Source organism: Rhyacophila brunnea, unplaced genomic scaffold, assembly GCF_057557595.1.
Source record: "Rhyacophila brunnea isolate RB1 unplaced genomic scaffold, BYU_Rbru_1.0 scaffold_68, whole genome shotgun sequence".
In the NCBI taxonomy this organism is placed as follows: domain Eukaryota; kingdom Metazoa; phylum Arthropoda; class Insecta; order Trichoptera; family Rhyacophilidae; genus Rhyacophila; species Rhyacophila brunnea.
In genome coordinates this window covers 1,632,102-1,640,805 of record NW_028233337.1, presented here as the reverse complement: position 1 = coordinate 1,640,805, position 8,704 = coordinate 1,632,102, and the positions used below count along the sequence as shown (strand labels likewise).

Genomic DNA, 8,704 nt, shown 5'->3' with positions numbered 1-8,704 from the left:
AATTGTGCAAATCTATAGATTATTTTAAAACCATTTGTGCTCTAAATTAATTATATAGTATAATATATTTGTTTATGTTTGAGAATTCAAAATCTTTCAATGTATATATATTTAAATTCGATTTTAAACTTGGTAATAAGTATAAATTCATTGAAATAGACTAAATTAAACGCCTTTAAATCGTGTTTTTGTATTTGAGATGATGTTTTAACCACCTTAGCATTTTATAGAATAAAATTAAATAATTAAAGTATTGATTATAAAAAAATATTAAGTCCAAAAAGAACCATAAAATATCACATAAAGCCTTCGATATTCATATTTAATTTATTTATACACAAACTATTTAATCTTTTCGCTTGTTTTATTTCTTATAATTCAATCAAATTTATAAGCTACCAATACACAAATCACAATTTTTGATTTAATGTATGACTATCTTTTAATTTACTCTAGGTTGTTCGGCCTTCTAAATATCACACAAATACATTTATATTCGGGTATAATCAATAAAATACGGATTTGAAATAATTTTTTTAATGCAATGTTTTTTAAATCCTTGCGAAAGTGTTACAACATGAAATTCTAATAATATTTGTTTTTTTCTAAATTAGAATGCTTTTTAGCGTCAAAAAAAATAATATCGAGATAAAATTTTTACTTAAGATATAGTAACTATCATATGTACACCAAAAAAATGCTGTCAGTAGTCCCCCAGAAAAAAACTTAAGCAAGCTATAATTGAAACTAGAGGGATATCTATATGAAGAAATTTATGGTTTGTACATGCATAACAAAGAAATCAACTCTTCTTGCATTTAAATCATCTAGATTAAATGTATAAATTAAAAATTCTTGGATAGATATAAAAAAGCTTATAAAATATCTTAATTGATATAATATCTCTAATAGTCTTCCTTATAAATATAAACACGATAAATATATAAACACGAAAATAAGATTATTTTTCTTTTCGAAATCTTATTAAAAGAGCCAAATTTTATGGAAAACATAATACAAGTCACATTTAAAGACTATCGTATTTTTATTATGTGTTTCGATTTCTAGTCTAATAAAACCAAGATTTTTTATCATTTTTGATTCTTGAAAAATAGATACCTTTAAGACATATTTTTGATTTTTTATCGCAAATGAGATTTTATTCTCTGTATCAAATTTATTTCGTTTTTAAACTTTTTAATTCTGGTATTTTTTCACATGTACCAATTTACATTCATTGAAGATACCCAGAAACAGTGCTTATAATTCTTTATAAATCCTATTGGAGTATTTCCGAAATTAATTATAAGAACAATCACAATGAGATGAACTTTTAAGTTTATTTAACGAAAAGGTTGTTTTTGTGCCATGAACAAATATTTACAATTTATTTGTGATTATTGTAAAATTAGATATCTTTAAACTATTAGCTTACTCATCTTTAACGAATTTGTGCATATATTATGTAAAATATAAAAACCCATTACAATGCATCCATAAATTATAATTTTTTTGCTGATTTAGGGTGATTTCTAGAAATATAAGGGCTCAAAGTCACTAATATTTCGTAAATAATATCAAATCGACAACTTTTTTGTTTTATTATAATGATTACATTCAAAATAGTGGAAGACGTATAATATTTCTTTACATTTGAAGATTATTAAAATGTTATTTTTTTTATATAAAATTGATTTCTCCGTAGGAATCGAAGCAGAAGCTAATAAAAAAGGTAAAATCGTTTACATTAAGATAAGAAAAAGGATTTTTGTCATTAAATTTCCAAAATATCGGAGTTAGATTGTATATAGATCACAAATATTTACATTATTGATTTCATAATGTTAAGAAACAGTTGAATTAGAAAAAATTAGTTTAGATAAAAATTATATCACAAATAATTTATAAAATATGCCGTCAAAAGAATTCAAAAAATTATAAAATGTTGGAGATAATGATTAGATAAAAAAATGAAGTAAAATTTGATTAGACATAGTTCTTACAATGTTAATATCATAGGTCACATAGATAAGGTAGTTTCAGATATTTATAATTAAATATTATGACCAGGATAAATAATTTTTTTGTTGTTTATAAGAAAAGATATATATTCTAGTTTAAGTTTTGAAGCAATATGTACTTTGAAATTCAAAAAAATAGTCCGAATAATTGGAAAGAATATATATTTATGATAAATAATATAGTTGAACCTTTGAAATTTTATCAATTTGATTTTTTTAAAGTTAATAGGCACACAAATATGATGAAGGTAAACAGGAAAGGAATAAAGAAAATAGTACAATCTAAAAAAGATTTTAAAAGATTAATTTTTTGTTGCTTTATATCATAAATAGCAATTAATATTCATTCATTTTTATTTTTCTTCAAATGTTTGTTTTGTTTATTCCTCTATATTTCAATTTCAAATATTTTATTATTATAATTTTGTTTATTATTGATGCATTAGTATGCAACACAAGATTTCGCCTTGAATTGGGAATTCCAAAAATAAATCGTTCTATATAGGTATACAAAAAAAATTACCTTTAAATAAAATCGATGCGTGGAATCTTGAATCAAAATTTATATATTTTGCACAAAATAATTTTTATGCGTGTTATTTGGAATACATGATTTACAACTTAAGTCATATTCTGTATTATTGAGCTAAAGAATTAGAAAAAAGAGCCATTAAAGTTTTAAAATGATAGTGAAAATTATAATCATCTAAGGTTTTCTAGTATTTTACTTTAAGAGCTCTAGTAAATTTTAAAAAAAAGATAAAAATTATAAAAAATTCAGCCCAAAACAAATTATTTTTATCATGATCTTTGAAACAAATAACAAAATTGAAAAAATGCAAGATAAAATTATTTTAATTGCGAAAAATCACATAGACAAAATATTAACGAACAAAAATATATATGTTTAAATGATTGTGAGCGATTAATAAACATTAATGTATGCATATTTTGTAAAAATATAGAAAAGGTGTCATATATATCTATAGATTCTATTAAATGATTATATGAATTAACAATGTAAATAACAAACAGAAAGAATAAACAAAGCAAAATAATTAAAAATCACGAAGAAAGCAATTTTAAAAGCATAAATATAATATTTCACATCAATAAAATGCTAATAATTTATACATATTTGAAAATTTTATAAATTTAAAAATTAATGACAGGATTCATTTACGTTCAATGGAATGTTAATAATATAATTATGGGGCAGTAAAGTAAAAAAAAATACAAAATAAATTTGACACTTAAACTGTTTAACCGCTTCAGGAATCCTTCTATCATACCGATAATGGATTTTTATTTGTTTGCACAGGTATACAGGAATTGATGATAGTCTTTTTGCCCCTAATAAATTATCTATTTATACTTAAAACTTTGTTTGACTGTGGATCTACCAACTATGTTTTCTGTATACTTTTGCAGCTAAAAGTAAACTATCATTTGTTTTAAATCTAAAATAAGCTTGCATGTGTAGAATTAGAATCTTCAATCATTCATTTAAATCCTTTAATTTTAATTGAAGATATAACCCTAAGTCTTGTATGTAGAAAGACACTTGAAATTAAAGACTTATGAGAAAAGAAGAGGAACACACGAGGATGAGATGACAAACCTTATTGATGATATTTATTGTATCACACAATCTGTTTGACAAAATATTAAACACAAATAAATATTAAAACATAAATAAAAAATTAACACATAAATAAAATTATGGATATATAAATATAATATCGAATATTTAAACACTTAACTATTGTATCTATTTGACTATTAAACATATAATTATTAATTATCCGATATATACATATACGAAAAAAAAGTATCCCTTGATAGAAATTGGTGCTACCAATAAATGTATTAACATGATCATAAACGAGAAATTAAGAGATACAATTAACTAGCATCTGGATTGTCATTAATATATAAATATAAGACAAAGATTACACCATATATTGTAAAATGGTAGCAAAATATCATAAAAGTTACTTAATGAAGCTCGAAGTCACAAATCAAATCGAGGAATATATTCAAACTATAGAATTAGGGAAGAAACCAGATATAATAAGTCTTGAAAAAAGAAAATGAATGGAATAAGATTTAAAAGAAGAGGATAAGGCCAAGAGTATAGATATGATGAACACTTATAAAATCAATTAGGCTATGCTTGAAGAGAAAATTTATATGATATATCAAAATTCACCCATGAATAAAATTATAGCTTCAATAAAATATTTTTAAATAATTTTTTTTTATGGAAAAAAGCCAAATGCAGAGCATATATACTATTTAGATCAAGACATATAATTTTCCGTTGTTTTTAAAGAAAAAAAGTCTTTCCTTAAAAAAAGACACATTCATTTATTTTAAAAACCCAAGTTTAGTACAGAAGCTTGACATAGAGCAATATTTTTGCTGTGGTTCGTCCTTGGCTACAAATTAAAAACTTTATAGAGCAATAAAAGATGTTTAAAATAGTTGAAGGATGCAGATCATCAAAGAAAAACAATATAGAAGGATTCATTTATGAATTTTCATAGTATATAACAACATTAAAATTTTTTTCTTAGAGATAGTGCCTGTATGTATAATAACACGGGGTTAAAACGATTAAGCTAGAATGACTATTCTATGATAAATTTTTTTGAATTAAGTGCACACAATTTATTTAAGTTCTAAATAAATCGTGGTATATGTTTTTGATAGAAATGCAATTACTTTTAAAGTAAAAAGAACGGCTAAACTATTTTTTTAAACGTGTATTACACAAAATACAATAACATATTAGTAAATAAACTTTAAGAAATAAATTTGACTGCTAAAAGATTTTTAAGCATCAGAAAATAAAAATATTATTAAATTTTAAGTTTAGCATGTATTCAATGCCAAATATTCAATACCGAATATTACAAACCGATACACAATATTGCAAAAAAGTAATCGTCAAGACATAAAATTACTTAAAAAAATATAAATATAAAATAATTTATTATTTTTTAGTACACCAAATAATATTCCTTTTTTTTAAATTATTTTTATCCGTGATTCCTATCCCAATTTTATATGCAAATATTATAAAAATGAAAATGCCCACAAATTTTGTATAACTTGTGTTATCCTATTTTTGAATACTTTCTGTTGACAAAATTTTAAAGAATAATGTCTAATAATATTTATATTTCTAGTCCGAAAAACTCACAGGTAAATATGAGAACTATTTATTGCAAATTTTACAGTATTAAAATGAAAGATAACGCAATCAAAAGATCTAAAATCAAATTTTTCAATCTTTTTATTTCGAGATGCTTATTTTCTTACCGTAAATTAATGCATATATTCTATTAAAATAGTGTGAGGGGGATTCGAACCCCCGCCCGAAGAATGGACTCTAATTCCACCGCCTTAGACCACTCGGCCATCACACTGAAATTTGTTGAATTATTTTATATTATTATCTTTAATAAGAAAAAACCATAAAATTTAATTGTAATGACAAAAAAAGACGAATCAGAAAATTATTTTCTGATTCAAATTATAAATTCAATTATCTAGAGCTATTTTATATTGTAAAAAATATAAGGTATGTATTTTAGTTTAAAATTTATACTTGCTCTAATTATTTCTCGCCATATATTTTGTATCTTATATATTTATCTTTGTGTGATATGGATAATTATTGATTTATTCATTTTAGGGCTAAAATATTAGTTTTTGCTCTCAAGCACAACTTGCTCGATCTCTAGTGCGCACAGCGTATTAATACTTTCGACTATTTTTACCTCTCTGAAGTCTTCTTCAATACCTCTTCTCCGTTCAAGACTTTTAATTCAAGGGGGTTTCCTTTCCCAAGGTTTGTACATATGCCACAATCTGGTTCGTTATTTAGAGTTCCTTCAGATAGTAATGTAGACAACATAACGCTAGATATATTAAATAATATAAATAAAAATAGAGGTTATAGTTACCATTATGAATCATTATTATTTTATACCAACAATTAATCATGTATAATCCAAGAACATGGACATATGATTTACGTTTTCTTTGGGAAGATTATTATTTACTCGGGATATTAAATTCATGCATGTATGAAATATATAATCTATTCGGCTTTATTAAATAAATAGCAAGATATAATTATAATTCAATAAAATTTAAATGCATGCATAAATGAAATAAAATTTATAAATACTGTTGAGCCGACTATCAAGATATATATTTAATTCATTAACTATAAATTCATGCATATTTTGAAATAAAGTAATTCAAAATTGAGTCTGAATTTAAAGTTGTATCTACTAAATTATACATTTAAAAACATGCATAAATTTGAAATCAAGTAATTCAAAATTGAGTCTGAATTTAAAGTGGTATCCACTAAATTATAGATTAATTGATTCATGCATAAATATAATATAATTTATAAATACAGTTGAACCGACTATAAAGATATATATTTAATTTATTAAGCATAAATTCATGCATATTTCGAATGCAAGTTATTCAATATGTGTCTGAATATAAAATTATATTTACTTAATTATAAATTAATTGATTCATGTATAAATGAAATAAAAATTATTTATTATTTTTAAATGTATATCAAGAAATATTATTCTATTTATTATTATTTTTAATGTGAATATTTCGGGTCGACCTTTATATTTAATCAAATAGACTGTGTGATATAATCCTTGGAGCAAACTTCATCATATTTTTTATTATCTCTTCTTCTGCTATATCCTCATCGATATCCCTTCTTCTTTCAAGACTTATCAGTTTTTAATTTATTACAATATAAATTCATGCATAAATGAAATAAAATTCAATAAAAATTTATTAATGAAAATTAAAAATAAATTAACAGATTTTATATTTTTGAAATAAAAAAATTTAAGATATAAATATTTTAAAACATACAATTAATTTTTTCTAATAATGGCAGTAAAGTATACGATTAATTTTACAAAATATTAAAATTTTTATCAAATAAATAAAATATAAATTTTAAAATAACATTTATCTCACATATTGTATTTGTAATACGATTAGAAACAAATAATAATATAAAAATTGATTTAAGACAGTTTCAAAGAACCATCAAAAATATTTAGATAACAAGCAATGGTTCTTGAATAGTTTCAGATCCTGATAAATAAAATCACACAAAAACATAGCAAAATAATCAGTAATCATAAAGAATAGTTTCAAAAGTCCTAAATACATTAGACTACTAAATAAATTAAATCAATATTTTCTAAATTAGTAAATACAGATAATTAACAGCAAAATAACCATAATAAGAATTAAAAACCCCCAATCCTAAATGACGCTTCCCGTATTTCCCATATTTACAGTTCACGTAGAAGACATATACGTAATCGCTGGTGGTGGTGGAGGAGACCCGACATACGGTAAACAAAACGGAGTACTCGTATATGATTTAACAACATATGATGGAATATGCTGGTGTGATACAGGAGACGATGTAATTGACCGTATAGAGATTTTAGAAATTACTAATCCAGTAAAAGATAAAAACAATAGAAAAATTATTGAAATGGATTTTGATGACATTAGTGAAGAAAATAACGAAAATGTAAAAAGTGCTGGCAAAAGAGATTCTAAAAAAGTCAATGATAAAAAAGTAAGCTTGAGTGAATCTGATATAAATTTGTCCATTCAAAAAAATATATCTAAGAAAAATCAAGTCAGTCTACAAAAAGAAAAGCATAAACCACAAAATAATGTGCAACCAAGAATCGTTGCCAAAAAGAAAATTTTTATGGCGGTATGCGGTTTGCATAATTTTTATATAATAAGTTTATTTGGTTGCGATATCAAAATTTTAAAGAAATTTAATATTCGGGCTACGTGCACATTTTTCAAAAATAATTGCTTGATATTTTGTACCGACAAAAAAGAAATGCATGGTGTTTTTGATTATCGAAAACTCACAGAAGATAATTTTGAAAAAACTAAAATAGTTTATGTAAATCGTAACGATTCGGATTCTGATACAGCGGAATCATCAATTTTTTCTATAAAAAAGAAAAAAAGAACAAACGAATTAAAATTTTATTGTATAAATAATGAGTCTAAGCCCATAAACGATTGGCACTCATTTTTTGTCATAAACAAAACGATACATAAAATTTATATTGAAGATAACAAATACTGTTTTGATTTCCAGGGCTCGAAAAGATCATTCGAAGACGAAATATGCGAAATATTTTATAACGAAGCAAGACAAGAACTCATATTCTTTACCCGCGGAGAAAGAAGTAGACTTATCGTTCTACATAAAAATTATGAACACTATCTTCCTATCGACAAAATAACAGCCCTTAAATGTTCAAATAAAGTATGTTCTGTTGCTACAGGAAATGGTTGGGTATATGTTTATACTCACCAAAAGAAATCAAACGTCATGAAATTGATTTATAAGAAAAAAGTTTATAATTTGCCACTAACTGGTGTTGATTATATGAATAATTACATTTATTTTACGTGTTTCAATGGTCTGATTGATAGAAAAAAGGCAGGCGAAAGAAAAATATATTTTTTTATTTTTCTTATTGTTTTGGCTATTCTTATTGGATTTCTTCGACACTAAATAATGTACAACATTTTTTGACAGTAAAAAATAAAGAAAACCCCAATTTTATATTATT

General features: G+C 23.7%; 1 non-coding gene across 1 annotated transcript; it reads right to left on the bottom strand.

The window, feature by feature from the left end:
• Nucleotides 1-5,377: 5,377 nt before the first annotated feature.
• On the bottom strand, nt 5,378-5,455 carry TRNAL-UAG (transfer RNA leucine (anticodon UAG)). The gene has a single exon. It is a non-coding gene; the product is annotated as a tRNA-Leu (tRNA).
• Between the last annotated feature and the right edge of the window lie 3,249 nt (nt 5,456-8,704).